At 32.5% G+C, this 22,871-nt stretch overlaps 1 long non-coding RNA gene across 1 annotated transcript; it reads left to right on the top strand.

Annotated features, from left to right (window-relative positions):
* The first annotated feature begins 8,071 nt into the window (after positions 1–8,071).
* On the top strand, positions 8,072–22,317 carry LOC112022915 (uncharacterized). Its single transcript, XR_002883983.2, has 3 exons — positions 8,072–8,580; positions 12,158–12,308; positions 21,455–22,317. It is a non-coding gene; the product is annotated as an uncharacterized LOC112022915 (long non-coding RNA).
* The last annotated feature ends 554 nt before the right edge of the window (positions 22,318–22,871 follow it).

Raw genomic sequence — 22,871 nt, 5'->3', positions numbered from 1 at the left:
TTTTAAGGTACTTAGAAATGTCCTCTAATTATTTTGTAAAGATAAAGATTTTTTTTAAATTAGAGTTGTATTGTTTTGAGATCCTATACTTACTTTTAAACTTCCTAAACTTACTCTTAACATGCTATTTCTAGAGTAAGTAGTTTATAGGAAGTTTGAGTATAAGTAGTAAGTAGTTTATGGTTGGAAATAGCACGTTTTGAGAGGCCAAAGTTGTGATAAAGTTGTGACCCTACAATAATCCACGGGCACATCTTACACGATGTAATCCACGGGCACATCTTACACGATGTAGATCATTTTTTAGGTCACAACTTTATCACAACTTTGGTCTCTCAAAACGTGCTATTCCCAGTCATAAACTACTTATTATTTACACTCAAACTTCCTATCAATTACTTACTCTAGAAATAGAGCATTGAGAGCAAGTATAGGAAGTTTAAAAGTACGTATAGGATCTCAAAAAATAAAAATAAAAAGTATAGGAAGTTTTTTGAAGGTAACTTTGTCAACCTTCCGATACTTAATCTCAATGCGCTATTGGGTCCCCTTCTGGGTCCGTCCTTGCCACAAACCCACCCAAACCCACCTATTTGACACCCCTCCCTCTCCTCAAATTAATTATGATTTTTTTTTTTTTAATTTTTCAAATGGACCTATAATGGCATTTATAAATGCCACTATAGGCCCATCAATAACCAAGACTGTAATGGTGTTCATGAACACAACTATAGGCCCTTGTAAGAAGTTTAATTTTAATTTTTTTTTTCCAGTTGGGATTTTTAAATTTTTTTTTTTAGAGATTCTATAGTGGCGTTCATGAATGCTACTGTAAGCCGTTGTAATGTCCAAGACTAATAGTGGAGTTTATAAATGCCATTATAGATAGAAAATATTCACAAGTTCCGCCAATTCAATATTACTCTCACAAATGCCATTATAAATGCAATATTACTCTCATATATATAGACCCATCCTAACAAATTTTTATTGTGCCCCAATCATATCATGTCATCTCATCGATTGTGAAAAAACAATTTCTTTGATAGCTAATCACTTCACTCCATTTTTTTTAATGCACTTTTTAGTCATCAAATACCATTGCTAATTTCATGGCAAAACTAATTTCTTGTTATGAAATGGGAAAAATATTAGCCTTAATCTAGTACTCCTCTAACTCTCTTTCTCTCGAAACAAACTCAAGTTTTCAGTCTCCCATAGTCCCATTAATTTCTAGGACACATTTTTTGAAGCCTTACATAGAAGTGTTTGAGTTCTATTTTTTGAACTCTGATTAGATTGAGAAGAAAAGCTTTGTAGCTATTCCTCAAATATGATTTGAAACTATCCTTTGATAACTAAGTTACCAAGCCAGACTAGCCCAGCCCAACCCAACCTATTTAAACAAATTAGCCCAGCCTAACCTGAACTGTTTCACCATTTCAGACATTCTTTTGGTAGAACCATTTCAGACATCGCAGGGTTTGGGGAAGAAAATGGGTAAGGGTCAGAGGAAGCCTCCTATGTACTTTCTGAGGGGAAAGAACAGACCCGTGGATGGCAAGGATGTTTATAAGTGCACTCACTGCATAGCTGGCTTCCAAGGCAAATCTGAACATGATGAACATCTGAACAAGTGCCGAATAAGGGGCAAATCTGAACATGATGAGCATCAGAACAAGTGCCGAATGAGGGTATGTATTTTGGGGTTTATTACTTTATTAAAATAGCCTTCAATTTAGTTTTGTCCTAGCTAACTACCTCATGCACTGCGACTAGCCCCACGTCAAGCTTCCTATACTTACTCTTAGTTTACATGGCACTAGATCAACTATGCAAACAAACTATCACTGCCCACAATTGAACATAGCTGACTATCTATACTCCACAATCAACCACTACCAATCATAATTGACCACTACAAACAACATGGACAACCCATACATCACATTCAACCATTGCCAACCACTAATTATCATCAATCTTTCACCCTCAACCAAAATTCTTTTCAATGGCTTCAATTGAAACCCTACTTATTGAATCACAAAAATACCCTATACTTCATATAAATAAACAAAATACTAGGGCCTATGATGTTCTTGATGACACTATGATATGATTTCAAGCGAGTGTTTTGTTGCAATTAGAAATGGGAGTTTGCTTTTATAATAGTGAAGTAGGGATAATTTTGTGGATTTGAATTGGCTAACCCTGTGAATGTTTTCTATCTATTTTCAGGTGATATTCATGGACAATACAGTGATTATGGTGGTTTCCTACTAATGTAAATGGATTTAATTAACTGACCTTTTTCTTGCATTTTTCTTCGTGAGCCAACAGTTCTGAGCTACACTGCACCATTGCTTGATAGTATTCGCATTCTTCAAACTCCTTGTGTGAAAGGTCTTTCTATTTGAAAACAAAAAAAAAAAACAAAAAAACAAAAAAAAAAACAAAAAAAAAATCTATATATATATATATATATTATAAAATTGAAGCTTTTGACTTTTCTATGACTTAAAAAAAAAAAAAAAAAAAACTTTTTAAGAGCTTGCCAAGTAGGATTTGAAGCTCTCACAAATTTACACATCATAACTATATTTTTTAATTAATAAACTAATTAAAAAACCACTCTTTCTACTCCAAAAGCAAACCCTGATAATATTTTGAAACAAACCCATTTTCTATTTCAATAGTTTTTGTGAGTAGACTTAAAGAACCAACAAAGAAACAACAATTAACAAATCAAGCAAAAGATTGTTATCTATCCTCTCTCAAATGTAGACCTAAGCATGACCATGAGTGCCCCTCATGCGTGCCAACATTTTCAATCTCCAACCCGGCTTCCATATCAAACCATTCTCTATAGGTATATCTCAATTAATCTATGACTAATCTCTTTTCCTATTGTCTTCAATTAGGTTTTTTGTCAATTTAGGGATTTCAATTCCTAACCCTTTTTCCTCTATATTTTGTTGAAGTCAAGGAAACACTAATAAAAAGTCAAATTCTACAGGTTTTGTAAGAAATTATTGTGGATATGTATAGGTTTCGTAGTGGAGATAGTATTGAAGAGCTTCCCAATCCTCAAAATCTGACAACAATTCTATAGGTTTTGCTTTATCTTTAAATTCAATTTTATTTTGCTATTTAGGATTTTTTTTTTAACATATCCGATTTAGCTTAGCTTAATCGTTTGTTTGGTTGAATAATTATTTGGCTACCTAAAACGCTAGCCTTCTTTGTCTCCACTCTGTCCCCTTTTTTTTTCAAACCTTCTACCTCTTTTGTACAAGTTTATGTCTTTTTCGTTTTAACTTTTATTCAGTTTTAGTTTATGTTTCAGTTTTAATTTAATAATTGTAGTCAATTGGCTTTTAGTTTGAGTAATACTTATTTCTGAAGTCAATTTGGATTTTAAGAGTGCCATTTGCACCCACAAATTTGTAAATTTGATTGCATAAGACACTACAAATTATACATTTTTGGTTAGGGTAGTCCTTATTCATAAGACACTACAATCATTTGGTTAATATACTCCAAATTAAGTTCCAAACTATGACTAATGTACTTTTTTGCATAAATTAGTATAATGTACAAATGTGTTCCTTTATTTTTAAAAATATTCACATTTATGCCTCAAAGTTGGACATTGATGTCAATTTTGTTGCTTCATACAGGTACTAGAAACAGTGTTTATTGTGTTGATAACTCTGAAGTTGAGGACTGGATATCAAATGCTCTGATTTAATGTTCAAAGGTCTTTTCAATTTTCACAAGATAATGAATCTTCTGAGTGCTTCAAATGCCCTTTAGATAAGGTAATTCTTTCATTCCTTTGGCGTAGATCTTTTATAAAGATGGGGATGATCTTATCACTTTCAATACTATAAAGTTTGTAACACAGTGGTTCCCCAAGTAATACTGCTACAATAATTTGATTTTTTTTTTTTTTAGCTTTTAAGATTTAAATTTTAAAAGTAGTCTGACAAAATCTTTTGAAAATATCATAACTCTTTCATGTGTTTCTCCTTTTTATTTTTGTGACTACGGCAGCCAAAACTGGATTAATATTTTAACTTGCTGTCTCCTTTAAAACCTTGGCAAACATAGATCAAATGTTAGTGCTTTATCATCAATATTTTAGTCTCTTTTATAGTAAAACCATAATGTCTTCCAAGAATCAATTTCGTTATATTATTAGTAGGTTATTCTACTAGAGTTCAAATTACCGTTCAAAAGGTCTAATTTTTTTAAAAAAAAAAAAAAAAAAAAAACTTTCAGGTTGTTAATGCTAACCTTCACAATAAGGTCCACTCATGATTTGCATGTTCTAAATTGCGGAGGATGATGAAGCCTTTAATGTACAATATATCGCTTTATTGTAATGAACTCTCATAACAAAAATAACACTCAACTTCTATTCCTTTCTCTCTTAGCTTTTAAGCCATTGTTGATAGACAACTTCTATTCCTAACAATGTTGCTCTCTCTTGTATGATTCTCAATATTTAAGTTGTCCAAAGTCATGCCTCCCAATTTATCAGATTGTAAGGGTTTGTTTGGGATCCGCTTATTTTGCTGAAACTAAAAACTTTTTGTTGAAAATATTGTAGATAAATGTAAAAGTTAGTTGAAGTAGTACAGTGAGACCCATAAATAGTACCAAAAAGTATAATGGGACCCATGAATAGTAGCAAAAATAAGCTGAATAGTAAAATAAACTCGTTTTTTTTTTTAATTTGGAGCCTAACATACACTAATTCAGAGGAAAACAACTCTTTGATTGAGGGTGATATTGGTTAGGTTGTTGGTTATTGAAATTCTTAATAAAAGAAGGTGGTTTGGTTTTTGTAAAAGGTTTTCAAATTGGTTTTTAGTGAGTGAATAGTTTTGCACTATTGAAAAAAATTTGATTGTCTATTTAATTATAGATTTTTTTTTTCTTCGATGTTTGTTCAATGAATTATATCTTGGTTTTTGAAAAAGGTTTTCAAATTGGTTTTTAGTGAGTTAATAGTTTTGTATTACTGAAAGAATTTGATTGTCTATTTAATTATAGATTTTTTCTCTTGGATGTTTGTTCAATGAATTATATTTCTTCCTCGTGTATCATATAATATTATATATTGTGGTACATGTTATATACTCAATAGTTTTCCCGTGCATCATGCGAGTTAGTGACTAGTTTTTATTTGTTTCTCTATCCACTCCATTATAGAGATTGACCCAATCACCCATTGTTTAGTAAGAGAAATTTGTTTATAGCTATTGATGTGCAATATGGCATGTAAGCGTGTGCTCACTTAGGAAAAAATATATGAAAGATGCGTAATGTTTGCAGGTTCATACAATACGTGTATAACTTAGGAAAATAATCATGAAGTGGGCTGAGTTATGGTTTTGATAAACTACCTTATAGTTTCTGCCTGGCTAATTCACTCATGCTTCTAGGAAAATTTTGGAGTTGGGTATTGTTAAAGAGTTTGGAGAACTTAGTCTATTGAACGACTAAATTTTTTGAAATCATATTATTGAAAATGGAGGGAAAATAGAGGAAAACTCATTTAGTGTAATACCCGACAACTAAAAAGAAAAGAGAGAAAGAAGAGAGACAAAGGCAGAGCATAAGGATCATCAATGGGCCGGGTCGGGCCGGCCCGACCCATCTTTACTTGGCCCATGAGCACAATGGGCTAGCCATAGTGGACTATCAACTAGTTAATAGACCGGGTCGAGTTGGGCCAAAAGAGAAAACCCTAGCCCATGGGCAATGGCTATTTTATCTTTAACGGGTTGGACTACCAAGTTGGGCCTAATGGATTACTCATGGGCTTGTGTTAGCATATAATTTTATTATTTTTGTAAGGAAAGAAACATTTTTTATATAAAGGAATAATTAATCTATTTTTTTAAAAAGGAAATAATCAAATAATTTAATACTTAATTACAATTTTTTTCCAGTCAAATCTATTTTAATTTTTGTTTTGTTGATGAAAACCTTTTTTCTATTTTTTATTTATTAAGGCTTTAAATGGTTTTTATTTTATTTTATTTTTATCATTAATAAAAAAAAGTGTCAAATGGTTTATTCAAAGTTGCTAGACTACTATAAAAATATATATTTAATAAATTAAGTTTAGCACTATCACTTTGAATATCTTGGTGGTGGGGGGAATTTTCTTAAGAAATTCCTCTATAATGTCTTAAGATTGATCTCTCATACACCTCCTATATATTTTTGTTATGAATTCTAAGTTATTGAGCTGATCAATAGGTTGAGCCAACGGGCTAAGCTACTGGGCTAGCCTATTGAGTGCCCATATATATTTTTGTTATGAATTTTGAGTTATTGGGCTCGGCAATGGGTTGGGTTATTGGGCTAGCCCATGGAGTGCCAATGAGAAAAATGAGTTAGAGTGGTGAATTTGAAAATTGAGTATTCTCCAAATCAAATATAACCTTAACTTTCTAATTACTATATATTGAGTTTCAGTTTCTATTTTATTTTATTTATAAAATAAATTCAAAATTCTACATAGAAAAAATAGTAGTATATTTTTGCTAAAGGCTAATAAATATAAATAATAATTGATGCCAGTGTACTCCTCAAAGTAGGAGGAAAAATAAAAGAAAAATGGTTTAGCCAAAAAAAGAAAGGAAAAGAAAGATGTGGCAGTCTCCAAATCTAGCAAATAGATCCTATTACGTAATATGTGAAGTAGTCATGATCAGAGAAAAAACAAACTAATGTGAAGTAGTCATGATCAGAGAAAAAAAAGAGTTATGTAACTGAGTTTAATGAAAAGGGTGAAGTTATCAATTTTTAATAACGAAAAGTCCGAAACACCCTCTGAATGTACATTGAGGTTATCAAAGGGCACCCGTATAATAATGGATTGGAAATATAAGAAACAGTTTAGTGTTTGACATAGTCAGAACTAGGTTATCCTTCCTACCTAAAGCCCATTCATTCATCTTAGAACGCCTCCACCACTTACACTCATCCGAACCTCCTTTTTTTTTGCTTCTCTCTGTCTCTCTGCAAAATATATATATATATATATATATTTTGGTCTCGTTCTATCTCTGCAAAAAATTCAGTCTAATCTATCTTCTCTTGCTCTGTTTTGCAGATCAATCATAGATCTCCTTTTGCAAAGGTAGGCTTCATATACAAGGTAATTGTTTTAGATATTATTTTATTACGTTTTTATCGCTTAAATTTCTTTTGATTATTATTTTTTCTTTTTTTGGTTGCAAAGTTTTCAAGACTAAAATAAAAAGGTTCTCAGTTTTGTGATTAAACTTTTTTTAATTCAATATGAATATGTAGTAGAATCTATCACATTATAAATGATTTAATTAAAAATTCGGTCATAATAAAAATTAACATAAAATTTTTTCTAAGTTATACTTCTTTTCTTATGCTTTTACCCTATAAAAGTAGGGGTAAACTATGTATTTTAACTACGTGATTAATTATCCATTCTAAAAAAAAAAATTATGTGATTAATTATTATACTTTATATTATATTTTAATTTAGTTTTTTATTTTTTAATGTTTTGTCAATTTAATTATTGTCATTGTATCTTAAATGAAATTAATTTTTGTTAGTGTGATAAAAATTAATTTTTGTTATTTGTCATGTCAGCCACTCTTATTCAAGGAGAAAAGATATAAATTAAATTTATAAAATTAAAATATAGTATAATAAATAAGAAAAAAATAAATAACCGTCCAAAAAAAAAAGAATAAATAAAATCAAAAGTAAATTAAAATTTTTAAACCGTATAAATAAAAAATGATATTTATTAATAAAATTATTTTGGTTGAAATGATATTATTTATCATTTATTTATTTATATATATATATTAAAAGCTGACGCATAGTTTTAGAATGACAGCTGTATTATATTTCTTTACTCTATAAGAAATAAAAAAATAAAGAAAATAAAAAATCCAAAATAAACTGCATGTCTTTTTTGGTAATTTTGACAAAGGGGTCAGACTGTCGCATGGCTTACATGTGCGTGTAACAACTTTTTTTGAGAAGTAACTTCAACCCTACATTTTTTTGAGAAGTAACTTGAACCCTAGATCTCTTTTTTCTCTCTCTTATCACGTTGCGCGTGTACTTCTCCTGACTCATTCATTCATTCATCTTTTTTTTTTTCTCATTATTATTCTTCTTCTTCAACCTTCTGCCTCCTCCTCTCTAAACACATCTTACACCTTCTTCCTCTCTCTAGATCGTCTCTTTCTGTCCAGATTCATCGGATAGCAGTGTGGAAGGCCTCTTTGTACATATCTACGTATGTGTGTCTGTCTCTAAACGCTGTTTGACCTTTTTAGGAGTTTTTTTTTGTACTACACACAGCGAGTTTCTCCAAAATAAGAACACCTCTGTCCTCGGTGATGCCTGCTGTCTGTGTGATCAGATCAGACCACGTGTATATCGGCCGATCTGAGTAGAGCAAACAGGGTGGGTAGATCGCAGCCGTGTGGGGAGGCAGATCGGAATTAACAGGCTGAGGTTTTTTTGCCCGGTCAGGACCTATCTATGCTTTGATGTAGAAGGTATGGTCTTTGCTTCCTTCCTTTTTCTTTTTTTTTTCTTCTTCTGATCTATTATATCTGTTGCTACGATGAACTTGCGTCTGTGTTGTACCTGTGTTCTTTGTTTCTTTTTATTTTTCTAGATCAGTTGTGTTTTCTTTTTATTTTTTCTGGTTTTTTTTTTTTTCTCTTTCTTTTCTTCCTTCCAGATTTGCCATTTCATATTCTTCGTTGTTTTAGGTTTCTTCCTATTGAAACTTTATATTAAAGAAACTATCATAGGTCCTATCTTTTCAGAGTGAGGCATGAAAAACAAGGTGAACGCCGAGCTGAAAGTTTGGTTTAAAAGTGTTATGTTTTGGATTTTTCAGGGGAGTTGATGGTTATGGTGAAGAGGAATTGGAGTATGAGAGATCACTCTCGGCGATCCCTCCAACGGTCTTGCAGCGTCTTTCTATCCCTCTGATCAGTGAAGCACACTAATGAATTTTTATTTAAATTTTTAACTATTATTTTTTGAGTGGTTTTTAAAATTATATAAGTTCCCATAACAAAATTATACAGTATTTTAATTCTTGAGAAAAAATAGAGATGGATTATTATAAGTTAATAAATAATAAATAATCTTAAGAATAAGAACTAAACAACAGTTAATGAATTTTTAAAGAAAATTTAATGAATGAATTCATTCCAAATTACAAAGATTTGATAAATATCAAGACTAACATAGAATTGATAAATTTCAAATTTATAGAGAATTTTTAAAAGACTTGCACAAAGACTAACATAAATTTCAAATTACAATTTATTCTAAAAAAGCATAACCTTTTGAAAAATATGACAGTTAAAAGAAGGTTGGGAGGAAATATGAACCTTGGAAAATTTTAAAATTTTTATTTTGGAAGATTTAAAAAATATAGTTCTTGAGAATGAATAAAGGAAGAATAAAGAAATATTATAAAAAGAAAAAAGAAAAAAAATTGGAATAGAGAAAGGATAGAGAGCCTATTAAAAAATTGTATTTGAAAAAATAGTTAGGCAAAAATAAAAAGTAACTAGTGACTCTCCAAATAGTATAGAGTCCTAGAGATGCTTTCATTTTCTTGCTTCTACTTCTGTATTTTGATTATTTATTATTTATTTTTAAAATTTTTAACGTAATGTACTGCATAGTCTCTTTTTAACATAATGAAAAGTAGTAAACTACGTACCACGAGACCCTATGTACCCTACCTTTTTGCATTTGGAATAATTGGGAAATTATATGCTTATTATATTTATTTGTTTTCCTGGCAAGTGTCACTTTTTCGTTTCAAATGCTTGAATTGGGCCCTATGCCTCAATCCTCGGTTTTAGATTTGAAAATACTTTATAGCGGAATTCAACCTACAATAATACTAGCAGATAGCTTCATTTTAATATCTGGTATGTGATTATGTTTTAAGATTGGAGTGTTCTCTATTGTGAGCATGATGTCATTTTTTTTGAAATAAATATTTGATTATATATATATATATATATATGTATGTGTATATGTATGTATATATATATATACATATATATATATATTGGTATGTGATTATGACCTTAGTAGATAATGTACATTAGATTATCTAGTTAAATTTTTCTTACAAATAAGTATAACATGTTTTCTATATGAATTTCCTGGTAAAGTCTCTAATGGTTGAATAAGAAATATGATGTTCAATTTTCACCTACACCAAAAACCGATTGGTGTCTTAGTTTGATGATAAAGAGCTATCATCAGGAGCTGACGCCAAAAGTTAAAACTCTATAAAAAAAATCAAAATAAAAATTGACTCAAAAAATTTGGTCTTCCTCACAATTGAAATTCCAAAAAATAGAAAATACTATATCACTACATTTTGTAAGTTAAATAAATTCATCTCCAAATTTGTGGGTCTCACACTATTTTTTGTCTTAGTTTTTATCTATAATAATTTAAGTTTCAATATTTTGAGAATAAGTCAGTTTTTCTCACATTATTTCTCACATTATGCAAATAAGCTATTTGAAATAAACAATTTCCAAATGCATAAGATAAAAGTTTCTCACAGCACCACAATTTAAAGCAACGGGTAACAAGTCTATGTATTAAACTAAGCGCTCTTTTTGGAACTTTTTTATATTAAAAAAAATTACCAAAACTGAACTAAAACTATAAGGTATTGATATTATTAATATGAAAAGAAATGCTATTTTCACAATATTTTTACAACATTTTTTAACACAACATTTTTACATTAAATTCTTAGTGGTAGGTTGTTATTGGTTGTTATGGGTGAGAAAAAAGTGATTTTAAGTTGCAGATTCAAATTAAGATCAAGAGAGGTGCTACATCCACAACATTTTTACAATATTTTCTCATCAATTCATAGGTGGTTAGTCGTTATTGGTTCTAATTTGAACCTACCACTGAAATTACTTTTGTACGCCATCAATAACAACTCGTAACAACTTGACACATAGGATTTGTTGAGAAAATGTTGTGAAAATGCTGTGGACATAGCATTTCTCTAAAACCAATAACTACTTGTTACATATGGTTTGTTGTGAAAATGTTGTAAGAATCTTGTGGATGTAGCACCTCTCTAATATAAAACATTAATTAGGCATATTTTTAGTATAACTTATCAAAATAAAAATATTTTGAGGGTAACTTGTCTTGAAACCCACAACCTCCTAGTTCTTCTCTATTTTTATTTTTCCTCCTTCAAAAAGTAACCCACACAACTTCTTCTTATTCTCTTATTTCCCTATTCTATTATTTCCCTTTTAGATATCTACATAGTACCAAATACCATATTGCTATGTCCTCGTATTTTTAAGCTCATTCAAGAAAAACGAAGTATGATATAATATATTTGTGGTACTTGTTTAGTTACTTTAGTAGTTGATGTTGAACATAGTAGACTATAGACTTATAGTTATTAAGTGATTAAATTATTAACTAATATTATTAATTAGTCATAGTGCATTATCGATGTTGGAGATTTAAAAAAGGATATTACATGGAAGTACTCAAACGACTTAAATTGCTATTTTTGTGTAAAAATTGCAAAAGTAGGGATTATATAATGATATATGAATTGTATAGTTTTTTTATATTTCATTTTAGGACCAAGTTTAGCTACAAAATTGATTATAACTTACTCAATATCTTTGTATTGGAGGTGAATTTTGATAAAACTACCATTGGATTATATCTTTTTTTTTTTTTTTTTTTATATTCTTTATACTTGCAAAATTTATAGAAAATTAAAGATTAATAGCTATGTCATCAATAAATAGTTTAAATTTCAAGTTTTTGTAGTTTAAAATTATGCATAAAATATAAGCTTATAGATCATATAGTAAATAATATCTGACTGACATAAAATTTGACATATGTATTAAGAGCGTAAAGAACATGCAATTTACCGGTTAGATTTTCAAAATATGTAGCAATGTTTATTTTATTGAGTAAGGTTGTAACCTTAGGCTACAACCAAATTTGTAGCTAAACTTTGTCTTTCATTTTATATGATAATTTGATTGTTCCATTTCTCATTAATAAAATTATTTAAGAACACCTCAGAGATGCCTGCTGGCTATGTGATCAGACCATGTGTACATCGGCGGTCTGAGTAGAGCAAAGAGGATGGGTAGATCGCTCGTGTGGTAAGGCAGAACAAAATTAACAGGCTGAGGTTTTGTTGGCCGGTCAAGACCTATCTTTGATGTTGAAGGTATGATCTTTGCCTCCTTCCATGTCTTTTTATTTTTATATTTTCTCTTTCATATCTATTATATCTGTTGCTATGATGAACGTGTGTCTGTGTTATACCTGTGCTCGTTGTTTCTTTTTTCTAGATCAGTTATGTTTTCTTGTATATTTTCTGTTTTTTTTCTCTTCCTTTTCTTCCTTCCAGATTTGTCATGTCACATTCTTCATTGTTTTAGGTTTCTTCCTATTGAAACTCTAGATTGAAGAAACAATCATAGGTCCTTTTTTCCAGAATGACAGAAAAGGTGAGGGCATGAAAAGAAGGGGGGGGGGGGGAAGAGAGAGATAATAGCATCTCATCGGTAAACACAAAATCCTCTATAATTTAAGAGTAAAACTGTAAAAGCACAAAATAAATGGTAGGGTGAAGGAAACGATGGAAATGTGTGGTTGAGTAATAAATGGTTGAGTTAATGCCTTGGCTTTTTTCTTTTCTTTTTCTAGAATGAAAATGTGTGGTTTTTAAAATTAGATAAGTTCCTATAAAAAAATTATACAGTTTTTTAATTTTTGGGAAAAACATGGAAAGGGTAATTTTAAGTTAATAAATGATAAAAATAATGTAAAAAATAAGAACTAGACAACAGTTAGTGGTTTTTAAATTTAATGAATAAATTAATTCCAAGTTACAAAGATTTGATTAATTTCAAGACTAACATAAAATTGATAAATTTCAAATTACAGAGAATTTTTAAAGAATTTGCACAAAGACTAACATAAATTTGATAAATTTCAGGTTACAATTTATATTAAAAAAGCAATGTCCATTTGAAAAATATGACAGTTAAAAAAATTAAACCTTGGAAAATTTGAAAAATGTTACTTTGGAAATTTTTTTAAATATAGTTGTGAGAATGAATAAAGGAAGAATAAAGAAATATAAAAAAAAAAATTTTTTTTTTTTGATTGAGATAGAGAAAGGATATAGCGTTGAAGTGTATTTGAAAAAGTAGGTAAGCAAAAATAAAAAATATTATTATTATTATTATATGTTTTTTTTATAAATTTTCCCTACCCTACCTTTTTGCATTGGGAGTAATAGTGGGTCTCACTATTTTTTGCCTGTTGTTTGGATTGGGTGGTACTAATTAAAAACTTGGGCCAGCCAATTTGAATTGCTTAAAAGGCTCCTGAGTGAAGATTTTTCTTCCTATAGCCCATTTCATTTAGTTAAAGGGTCTTCGACTCTGATAGAGAAAAGCCACACCTTCTAAACTTGATTCGTTTGGTGAGGGAGTTTTGGACATTTGGACCCAAATTCAAGAGTCAAGTGATTATTTGCTTACAAGTCCATTCGGTGTAGTGTGGGCTTCTCATTAAAAAAGGATGCTCATGGGCATCAATTTAACCAAAAAAGTCATGAGTCATGTACGAGGATGAAACGACCTTGGTTAATAGTTAGAGTCTGCATAGGTGAATAAGACTAAAGCCCAAAAAGTCATGAGTCATGTATGAGAATGAAGAGATCTTAAGAACCAAGTTCAATGGAAAAACGATCATATGGTGACTATAAGAAATGCATTGTCTAATTCAAACCATTTATCTTGTCACTCATCCATATGATATAAGTGCATTTATAATGTAATATTTAGTAGGATGAGTATCTTGAAAAACTCTGAATCAAATTTATGACTCTTATAAACGGGGGTAGATCAAGTAGCTCTCTTATAAACCATTTATCTTGACTCTTACATAACTTAGGGCCTATTTGGTTTTAGCCTCACTCATATCTCATAATTCATATCTCAATTTTCTTTGCTTATAACTCAATCTCATGTCTCAGTTCCAATTTCCTTTTTTCTCATAACTCATTCCAGATCTTGTTTGGCACTCTAAACTCACTCTAAAATCCCCTTGGTTTTTGGTTTGGAAATGCATCTGTGATCTCAATTGGTGGAACCCACTTGTATAACGGCTATTTGCCCCTTCACTTCTAACCTGTGTGAAGCAGCTGCTTTGTCTCTCCCCACCAACCCACTAACCACAATTGAGACAAACCCACTGAGGAACCAAAGAAGCCAAACCCAACCACCACTTTATAGAACAACCCAGCTACAAAAACCCTACAACCACCACTCTCTCTCTCCAATCGACCTAGCTGCCTAGCCTCCTACCACCACCAATTAACCAAGCTGCTACACAAACTCACCACTGTTAAATGCATAGACTAACAACCACCGCAACCCACAAAAACCCAGCAACCACCGATCTCAAATCCACCATAAACAACCTACAAACACACCGATCTTAACCCCAAACTCAACACTACCATAAACTACCCATAAACCCACTGAGAAACGAATCCACAAAGATCAGTGGGTCCCAGCAGCTCAATTTTTATATCTTGGACTCATAAACACAAACATGAACACAAATCCACAAACATTCAGCTAGTTTCCACAATCAAACTCTAAACACAAACATGAACACAAATCCACAAACATCCAGCTTGTTTCCACAATAAAACTCTAAACACAAACATGAACACAAATCCACAAACATTCAGCTAGTTTCCACAATCAAACTCAAACACAAACATGAACACAAATCCACAAACATTCAGCTAGTTTCCACAATCAAACACAAACACAAACACAAACACAAACATGAATACAAACTCATAGTGACTCAAATCCACAAACGCCCGAACATAAACCCCCAAAAGTTTCAGCGCCTGCCTCTGCCCCTAACTCCACGCCTGCGCAAAGCGGCGGCATCGGCGGCGGCGGCGGCAGCAGCAGCTTCGGCGGCAGCGGCGGCGGCGGCAGCAGCAGCAGCAGCAGCACCACTTGCTATGGACTGCAGAACAAGTTTCATGCGTTATTAGAACATTTATATAAGAACATTTACAAACCATTCCTTCAAAGAGCTTCTCTATCATATATATATAAGAACATTTATAAATCATTTTTCTACATCATTCCTCAAAGTATACATAAAGCCCAAAGCCACTTTCCCAACAATGCATTAGTAAAGCGTACTAGACCTAATGCCCAATCCAACATATCAAACTGGGTCACAAGATGTCTTCCTACCGAGCGAAATTTAACATCATCTTCCAGACCTCCCCAAAGAAAATCTCACAGTAATTTCTTAAAATGATGAACGATATTAATTAGCATGGGGAATAAAGAGTGGATGTATGTGGGCAAACTAGAGAGAGTACTATTTATCAAAGTGGTTCGGCCTCCTTTTGATAAATATAGCTTCTTCTAGTCTGCAAACTTTCTTTTCATCTTCTCTAGCATTGGTCCCATATTTCTTTGGACTTGTACCTAGCCCCCAAGGGAAGCCCCAAATATTTCACGAGCAATGCAAAGATTTTGCAGCCCGAAATCTCAGCCAAAGCTGATATTCTTGGAACATCTCCAATTGGAACCAATTTACTTGGATTAATCTTTAAGCCAAACACAGCTTCAAAACACAGAAAAATGCATTTCAAATATCCCATTTGTACTGCCATTTCCATAAAAAAATCAAAGCGTCATATGCATACAAAAGATTTGTGATCATCAATAGGTCAGTGCCCTTCCTTCCACTGTAAACCCTTGAAAATACTGCCCATATACAGTATTCTGGGTCAAGAATATCCAACAATGGGAGGCCCCAAAGATGGCGAAGCAGTTTCTATAGGAGATAGATGAAAGTTTTTCTTTCTATCCGACTTCCTTTCTCGTATCCCTACCCTTCTCAAGAACGTCACAGTGTGACTAGCCCCTCCCTATGAAATCCGGATTGGATTTCATTCTCCCCAAGAAGTAATTTTCCTCACCTTTCTCGTGTTTCTCTCTCCCCAATTTTTCCAACCCCCTGCCCTCTACCCATTGGTCTTTATTTATAGACTTCCCTTAGTGGGGTCGTCATGATGAGAGGGTGGTTTCCCACGTTGGTGGGTCCCTTTGAGCTATATTCCTTCGAATACCTCCATCATTATTACAAATAAGAGCGGCGACAGTGGGTCAACATGTCGTAAGCCCCATAAACTATTAACAAATCCAATAGGACTCCCATTTACCAAAATAGAGAATATAGCTGTGGAAATACAAAAAAAAAAAATCCATTTTCTCCACTGCTTCTTAAATCCATGTTTCTCCAAGTGTAAAAGAAGCTTCCAATTGACGTGCTTATTCAATTTTTAAAAAAAATTTATAAGTATTTCAACTATTTTAATGCCCCACTTGGTTACAAGCTCACGCTACTAAGCTCGGCTGGTTATTCAATTTAATTATAGTAGTTTGCTTTTAAAAATTATCAAAAGCATAAATAACAGAAATTGGGGGAAAACAACCGAGATTCAGCCATCAAAACAAATATAATAGATGCTAGCCACATGAGTAATAACCAACAAACAACTTATATAAAGACAATACTAGCCACAATACAACCAAACCCACCAAAATCAACGCAATTGCCACCCCTATATAGTAATTACTAAAATTGTAAAAGTAAAAGTAGAAGATTGCCTTTAATAATACAATTTTCTCTTGATTATTACTTATCATACAATAATATTCTTTAAATGGACTAAAGCAACAAACAGACAAGCAAAGAGTGAATTGAAGGAGGCCAAGGCAGTCCTTGGGCCCCAAAGCCCTCTTATTAGAACTTTTCAATTTGGTATGATAGATAAACAGGAATTTTACTTTGACCATCAGAAAATTATACTTCATATGTCCTATTGAACAAACTGGATTTCTTTGCTTTGGTTCCCCCATCTAAAGTTTCCTATACCCATCGCTGTGGACAACACTTTTTGACAGTTAACTTTTAATATTGTTTGCCAAAATGATGGATCTAACAAATAGAAATTTAGATTCAAGAGAGTTCAGATCTACCGACAACTAAAACTGTTGACTACTTGTGGCAAGGCAACTAATCTTTTTATTATTTTTTTTTATCTTCTCTGGAGGATCTACTTTTTGCTCAAGCATGTTTGCTGGTTAGCTTCAATTAGCAACACAACACAAAGACCACAATGTTTTCCTTTCACTCAATAAAGAAAACACCATGATGAATTTTGGATTTAGTAAGCTTTTAATGGAATTTGGAAATTTCTAATAAACCCAAAAAAACATAGAGGTTTTTTCTGGCCCTTACCCATTGTCTTCTTCCCCAAACCCTAGTAACCTTACAACCTTACCAAGTTTTGAGAAAAATCATGTCCCAAGCATTGTTTTTTATTATTTGAGATGTACTACGTGTATTCAACTCACCAACTAGACAAAACTAGCCCAACTCAACTCAACCAGACATTTTGAATTGGTTTTTTGGGGGGTTGGGCTGGGTTCTAAATTTATTTTATTTTATTTTTGTTTTGTTTTGTATTATTATCATTTTTTGAAGCTTGGGTTGGGTTTAAATTAGCACAATGTTCATCCCTATTAAACCAACCCAACCCACACGCTGTTAATAATTTAAGAACTGTATGTATTTTGAATTTGTTAGACTGATTTATATTAGATTTTGAGGCTTTGTTTAAATTTGTTAGTTTAATATATTTTGGTATTTTGAGATTTAATTTTGATAAAGTTGGAATTACAGAATATTAGGTCTATTTGTGTAAATCCTAATTTTTTATTGAATAGTGAGTTTAAATAGTTTGCTCCTGGGCACGTGTATAAATTTCTTAGTCCATTAGGGTGTATGCACCTAAATTACCTGTCAACTAGTATGGTGGGTGGGGTCAAATGAGTTGCTCGTAGGTTTTAGTTACTGATTAAAGATGTTAGGACAGCCTACAAGATTCTTCATAAGGATGAGGCTCAAAATCTCCATTTCAAGTTAGACCCCATCAGATTCAAACAGAGGTATGGCAGCTAATTTGGAAGGTGAGAAAACTCCCCCACAAAGTGAATCTCTTTGTGTGGAAACTCATGCAAGACAGCCTTCCTACCTTTCTTGCTCTTAAAAACAGAGGTATTAGTCATCACAGCACATGCCCTTTAAGCAATGAAGAGGAAGAGTCTACTTCCCATCTCTTTACTGTACTTTCACTAGAGCTTGCTGGCATGGACAACCAAGTACACTCACTTGCCTTTTCTGGGCTCCATTTATTTTTGCTGTGTTTTATATGAAACAAAATTGCATTTCTGGGCTGGTTTTGGCTGTGTTTTAGAAACAGAATTCTTTCTCAAAGATATAGAAGATTGGTTCCTAGTGATGATATAGGGATGTGTATGGATCGGATTGAATTGGGTCTTAGATATTTTTTCAACCCTATCCAACATTTTCATATTGAGAAATCTTTAGTCCAGCTCAATCCACGAAAATTATAAAAACTAATGCAACCCAACCTATAGGGATCAAATTGGGTTGTTAGGTTGAGCCATTTTGTCAAAGCCTTAAAAAAAAGAAATAATTTGATTCTTTTTGATCATTGAAAATAATTTGATCATTGAAAATTTATTAAAAATAATGATAGCAATGTCTGGGCGTAGTTAGTTATCAAACTAGTCTCAACACTATAGGTTCCTATTTCAGAACTGGAGCAGACAACAATGCATGACAAGTTTTTAATACTTAAAAAACAAAATAGCGAAAGGAACAAATTTTTAACTTTTAACAATTAAAAATAAAAAATAAAAACAAAATGTAAAGAATAATACAAATGGTTCAACAGTTATCTACTTGTGAGAAATTAAACACCACATGGAGATTTTACAGCTTGTATAAAATATAAAATCTGTACTAGTCCTCTCAAACATAGCTGTCTGACAGTCGGAGACTCATCTGATACGTGTTGATACAACATTTCTACCATTTGCTCTAATAGGGAACCAAGCCCACCCCTGCATTATTGAGAACATTAAGGTTTAATCATTGATATGCTAAAACCATTTAAACACATTAATGAAAGGAATGGAAGAAAAAAAAGGGTATTAAACTAACAACAATCAAGTGATGGAAACAGTCTAAAAAAGAAAGTGATAGAAACAAGAAGTGCAAACCTCTCCTATAAATCTAAACAAAATCACAAGTAAATTTTTTTTTGATAAATAAAATTAGAAAATTTTGAAAAATCACAAGTAATTGAAAGTACTCAATAACTTAAACTTGCTCATCAGGCTCCAGACATTTAGTATGGCCTCACTTTATAGGAAAGGAGTCCAAATGGTATATTGACAAAATCAAGATAAGAGTTGGGCCAAAATACTTGAATCAAACACACGGGGCTAGACAGCTATCTACATGGTACACAATTTATCAATATAAAAATGAACAATATTGGAGAGCATTATCCTTATTTGGCCCAAAACGATTGAATAACAATAATGCCGATGAGAGATTTAGATATTAGGTGTTCGTTTGAGAATGGTTTATTTAGCATTTTGTTGAAAACTTTTTGATATAAGTGTGCTAAAATATACTTGTACTTTGAAAAATTTTGAAAAAAGAAAGGGGTTGGAGAGGGGGGGAATAGGTTTCAAAAAAGCTGTACACAAAAGGCAGCTGCAACGGCACATCATATTGGGACAAAAATGAATCCAACCCCGTTCGGTGGCTGTTATCATCTCCATCCTTATATTCTTTACACACAATTGGTTCTTTAAAAACTTACAAATAAAAACAAGGGAAAAGGCAGCTGCAACTGCCAGGTAAATAGTAACAGTCACACCATCAGTGGAACAATTAAAATACAAATAGTGGCAACATTTCACACCAGTGGTCTCTTTTTTGCACTGTTTTTGCACTGTTTTAATTGAACTGCAGTTACTTTCATTTGGAAGGTAAATTCAAGCACAAAAATCATAAATAACATATTCTCAGAGATGTAAAGAAATTAGAATTTATAGCATCCTTCCTGCAAACCCTTCATTTCTTATTTCAGTTCCCATCTCCATCATGTAAATCACTTCTAGGCTAGATTGATCAAAAGTGCAAAACCCTGACTCTTTATGTACCCAAAGAAATGGAAAGAGGAGGAGTCATCTTTCCTATCATTTTTCATTGCCAAGTCACCATTTTCGCAAGAAATTAACCATGAGCATGAACTTCATTTCTAATTTTAGTTCCCATCTCCATCTGAACCACTTCTAGGCTGGAGTGACGATAAGTGCAAAACCCTGACTCTCTATAGCCCCAAAGAAGAAAATTGATGCTTGAATAGATGTAGTGGAAAGAGAAGAAATCATCTGTCCTATCAGTTTTCATTGCCAAGTCATCAATTTTACATGAAATTGACCATGAGTATAATAGAAAATGATTGAATTGTTTTATTCCCTGTACCCAGTGTCCTTGTTCTCATACTTCATTTTATAGAATTTTTCACTTGTCTTACTAAAAATAAATGTAGACACACACACACACACGAAATTAATGCTTTCAAAGGAATAAGCAAGTCAGGAAAAGCAAAGACCTTTTGATTAGAATACCTTGTGAGAAGAATTGCACATAAGAGAGTGATAAGGTTGTCAATAAGGGGATTGACAACATCTACCGAATCATTAGGCAAAGCAAAGAACCCAAACGTTATAGAGTAAAAAATGTTATAGAGTAAAATTCCCATTTTTAATGACACATAATCCAACTTATCAAAATTTTGTACCTTCATCACATGATTTTGTGTTTCAACCATTAGTTTTGGCTCCACAGAAACCAAGGTAGTGCAGGTACTTAAAGCAAGGGCCTACAAAAGCATCAATAAAGAGGAAAAGTTAAAACAGTTCCCAACAAAAGTAAATCATAACTGATAGTTTTAGAACAAGACATAATGATTTGATAAGTAATATTCTTGAGTATGGAGAAGTTCAAGATTAGAATCAACAAAGTCTTCATTGTTGATTCTAATCTTGAACTTCCAAATGCCTCCTGTAATGAAGAAGAGGAATCAATAAATCACTTGTTCCTTTAGCGTCACTTTGCTAGAGCCATCTGGCTTGGATCAAATTTAGGAATGAGAACCTCTGATCTGGTGTCTTGCTCAGTCAAGCTTTTGGTGGAATCTGCTATTATGGACAACACTACTTCTGATGCCAACAGAATGTTTCTTTTGCAATCTATGTTTACTATCCTATGGTCCATTTGGAATCACAGGAATCTAACTCTGCACCAAGGAAAACTGCCTAATCCTAAGAAAGTAATCCTAACTGCTCAATCCTTTATTTGCAGGTACCAAGAAGCTTTTTCATCGGATGCACAACAGAACAATCCTTTCAAACACCAGCAAGTGCAGAACTTCACTGATCAGAATTGGCAGATCATCCTAAAAGTGGCAGCTTTCAAGAACAACAGAACTAAGAGGAGTGGTTTTGCTTATCGAGCTTTAAATCAAGAGGGAGCTATCATATTTTCAGGTGGCAGCAGCTGTGGAAAGAAGAAGCTCTACCTAGCCTTACAGGAAGCAGTGAGTGAAGGTGTGTTTAAAGCCAAAGAGTTGGGATTCAATTCTAAGCACTTCTATATAATCTAATTTCAGCCCCAAATCTTGTTAATAACGATACCAAGGAGGGGGGTAGCACAGAAATCAGGAGAAAAAAAGGAGATGTTAATCCTTCCAATTGAAAACAGGAAATGTCAGAAACAACAAAATTGAGAACATGAACCAAATAATAACTTGCTGCCAGTCCTATGAAGAAGAAACAAAGTCAAACCACTAGTTAAAACTAATTTAAAGGGAAAAAAAAAAAAAAAACTCATAAATTCAACAAATTTGAAAGCTTGAAAAAGTAGCAGACTTCAACACTAACTAGAAGAAATGGAAGTTATTATATTGAAAGAATTTACACAACTGAAAATAGTAATGTCATCCCTTTTGACTTCATATGGTTAATGGGTTTTCTACATACAAGTTTTTGAGAATGTCATCCCTTTTGACTTCATGTAATTTGAAGCAGTATTAATATATCAAATCTTACAATTCCAAAATTGAAGGGACAAGTCTGGGTAAATCTTAGCGAGATTCGCCATGAATGGCCTGTGTGTGTGTGTGTATGGAAGCACCAAAAAAACCATAAATTTGAAATTAAAGAGTGTGAAAAGAAGTAAAATTAAGCGAATTGAGAATTGGAGTGTGTTTATGTAAGAAGAAAAAAAAAAATGGAAGGGTACCTAGGGCAGGGATTGTGATTCTGGAGCTTGAAGAAGCCATAACGAAAATTGAGAATGAGAGAGAGGAAGTGATAAAAATGAAATGTAGGAAAGAAGTAAGAAGACGAAGACGGGTTTGAGAGAGACAACAACAACGCAGCGAAGATGTGAGATTTGAGAAGGCTGTATTTTTTAAGCCCCATCTCTCCTAAAAGCCCACTACAGGCTTGAGTGGGTCGGCTTCATTATCATTACGAGGATTTGAACCCGCTTTTCAGCTTTCACATTTTGGGAACCAAAGCTCTGCTCATTGTGGGCCTGAGCTTGTTGGTTTACGTGAAGTCCAGGACCGATCGATTTTTTTACTGTTCTTTTCCGTGAAGAGAAAAAGTAGAGTAAATTTACAAGGAACCGGGCCATATAAATGGCCCAAACCCAAAAAATCTGCCCGAACCGACCTTGGATACAATGGCCTTTTGATGGTTGCGGTTGGGTTTGC

Source organism: Quercus suber, unplaced genomic scaffold (assembly GCF_002906115.3).
Source record: "Quercus suber isolate HL8 unplaced genomic scaffold, Cork oak 2.0 scaffold_317, whole genome shotgun sequence".
Lineage (NCBI taxonomy): Eukaryota > Viridiplantae > Streptophyta > Magnoliopsida > Fagales > Fagaceae > Quercus > Quercus suber.
The sequence above is the reverse complement of the archived record's forward strand: the minus strand, read 5'-3'. Positions and strand labels throughout refer to the sequence as shown.